Source organism: Cyprinodon tularosa, unplaced genomic scaffold (genome assembly GCF_016077235.1).
Source record: "Cyprinodon tularosa strain WSP-4 unplaced genomic scaffold, ASM1607723v1 ctg14, whole genome shotgun sequence".
NCBI classification, from domain to species: Eukaryota; Metazoa; Chordata; class Actinopteri; order Cyprinodontiformes; family Cyprinodontidae; genus Cyprinodon; species Cyprinodon tularosa.
The window spans coordinates 2,071,062-2,074,169 of NW_024038220.1; positions in this window are offsets into that span (position 1 = coordinate 2,071,062).

Below are 3,108 nucleotides of genomic sequence, written 5' to 3' on the forward strand. Positions count from 1 at the left end.
CTTACCAACTGTTGAGGTAGCATGGATTTGTAAGGGTTTGATTCAGCCGGAGTGGCAGACTGTAGCCCAGAGGTCAGGGCCGTCACTAGGTTTGAGAGACATGGGTGGCTTAGCCCCTAGGTAAGATATTGCGCGCGCGTAGCGCGCGCCGAAATTTTTTCAGTGCACTTTCTAAGGCGCTCTCTATAAATTCATTATTTTAAGAGCAACATACCTGGGAAACACTTCCCTCACTAATGCTACTTCACCAACTAAACTACACCAGTTAAAATGTGCTAAATTACAAAGAGTAAATGGTAGGTGCCATGCATTACTGCATAAATGGAAGAAGGCAAGTGGTTCGCCACTCATCATAATGGAAACCTTCTACAGAAGACAGTTGTCTAACCAACAGACTCCCAACATCTTCATAAACCCTTAACCTGGCCATTCATCTTTCCCCATCTCCCCTGCACCCACAACCTGTCAGGAACCCCTGTCTGCTTTGCAATAACCCTGTTTCTGTGTGTGTGCTTGGTGTGTGTGTGTGACCTGGACTTTGGCATGTCTTTCTCTACACCTGGCACAGAGAGAAACACATATATGTGAGGAACTTAACAATAAATGCAGCATTATCTTTGATAGATTTCTGCTTAATCTAAAGTTTAACCACAAAATACAAGTTGCATAAATGGACAGTAGGCAATAGGCAATAGCATCATTGCAAAGAAGGATATCCTTGAGACTTTTTCACATCAGTCTGACAAAGTTTTAATGCAAATAAAGGAAGTATTTTTAAGTACAATGTATTAATGAAAACACAAAATCAACAGTATATGAAACGTACAACTTAGAACTATAGTCAACCCAAGGAAGCACTACCATATCACACAGTGTCGCCCTATCAGACTGGTGGCACATAGATATGGGAGAATTATCCTGCCATAATGCAAGAGCACATAACTTCAATTAGAGAAAAGAATTTCATCTTCTTGCACTCAAAACTTATAATGCTCACACTCAAAACATGCGCTCTCTCTCAAATATTTTCTCTTCTCTCAAAAATCTTTGTTTCTTCTCTCAGATTTAAACAGATATTTTCTATATTATCACAGATATTTTTTCCTCTCGCTTGCCTCCATCTCCGCTCTGCACGGGTCTCAGTTACGCTCTGCTTGCGGATTTGTTTTGCTCTCTCAGACTGCAGTTGGATCGTTGCCTAGCAACCTTTCCAGCCAATAGAACGACAGCCTCGGAAAAGGTGCGCTTGTTTAACCCTACGGAGTGTGCCTGTGCTACTACGCCACTTATAAAGCGTCAGCTGAAACTGCTATTTACAGTAGTTTTGTGGCTGATTGTTGTTTAGAAATAGAAAACCTGGTTTCATTTCTTAGTTTTGCCCTGGATTTTGTAGCGTTTGTGGACGCTACGTCGCTACTTGATCAAAACAATAACGTCGCTACAGGAAAGTTACTTGATAAATAAAGCAGCGACGCTACGGTCAAGCTACTTGAAAATGTAGTTAAACTAATAGCTTCGCTACATGTAGCGGCGCTACTGCCCATCACTGCTCCTGTGACAAAACTATTATAATGATGCTAGTAGCAAACACATTGTTTTAAACATAGAGTTGGTTCATTCAAGTAATTTCCTACTGGAATTACAGTTTAGGCTTATTGGTCTGCTTCGTCGACCTAGGTGTGATCAAAACATGTAACGTCGACTACAAATGTTCTGATAAATACAGCACGTACGCTACGTCAAGCTAACTTAACATTATTAACTCAGATGCTTGTGACATTAGCGGCGTATGCTGCACCATCACTGCTCCTGTGCACATTATCCGTATACATGATCTACGCTGGCCACAATAAAACATCGTGTTTCCTAACATATCAATTGACGAATATTGTGTTGAAACACCAATGGTAACTGTAATTTCATTAACTTGATGTAGACGAGTATTAGTGCTTATAATTGTCTTTTTCGAATCATAAATAGAAGAAAATGTAAACTCGCTAATCAATATGGTCTAACTCACCAGGATGTATTCTGCACCCTAATGTTTCCAGATCATCGCTGATGTCGTGTGAGAATTAAGTGGACGTCTGCATGACACTGACTTGGTCTCAGTAGGCGTGTCACTGACGGAGCTGGACGGTGCATGAAGATGAAATCCTAGTTCTTATTGTCATGAATAATGGTTTACTAACGCTTCCAGATTAACTGCTCTGGGCGTTTTCCATGTTTATAATTGTTGGTTATATGGAAAAAAAATCAATAAATAAAAAAATAACAATAAAAATCGCAAAATAATTATGGGGTGGCTAATACCAACGAAGGGATGACTTCAGCCACCCTAAAATAGGTCTAGCCACGTCCCTGCCAGAGGTCCAGGAGAATGTGAGTGAGATCTGAGAACATTGGTACCTGCAAGAGGCGTTGTGCTGGAGAGCAGGCAGGTGATGAAGACTGACAACTGCTGCATGCAAGTAAGACCTTTTCCATGAAGATCAGAGACAAACTGAGGTTCACTGGTTGTCATCAGGGGTAATCATCCAGCGAAGAGAGATGATCCTTTGTCTCCTTATGTACACACTAGTCAGCTTGAGTGAGAAAGCTGTGCAGCAACATGGTTCGGTCTAGCCACCAGCAAACATCCTCTCTGTGACAGGAAGCTCAGTACCACCCAAAAAACTTCAAAACCCAAGAGAACCTAAAAATTGTAGATAATCCGAAGAGCACAGCTCTGGAGCCGTATGTTGCAGACCCATGAGCTCGCTCCTGCCAGCCCTTTCTTCTCCCTACACTTTCCTTGGCAGGTTTCTCCAGCGGTGGCCCTTTTAGGTGGGCAGGAGGAGTGGAGAAAATGGTCCAAAAGGATGCAGGTAGATGAGAGATATTTTGAAGGGGAGCTAAGGGTGCAGCAGGACACTTATAAATGGCTGAATTAAAAAATTGTTTTGCAGTGAACCAGAGTCCAGCTTGGAGAGGGGGGTCTGACTGGTGATGTGCCTGAGGAGGAGGCACTATGCTGAGGCAGAGAGATAGAGAGGCTTGGAGGTCTGAAACAGGGCTAAAATAATACAAGATAAGAAAACTTTAACAATATTAAATAGAAATGGAAAA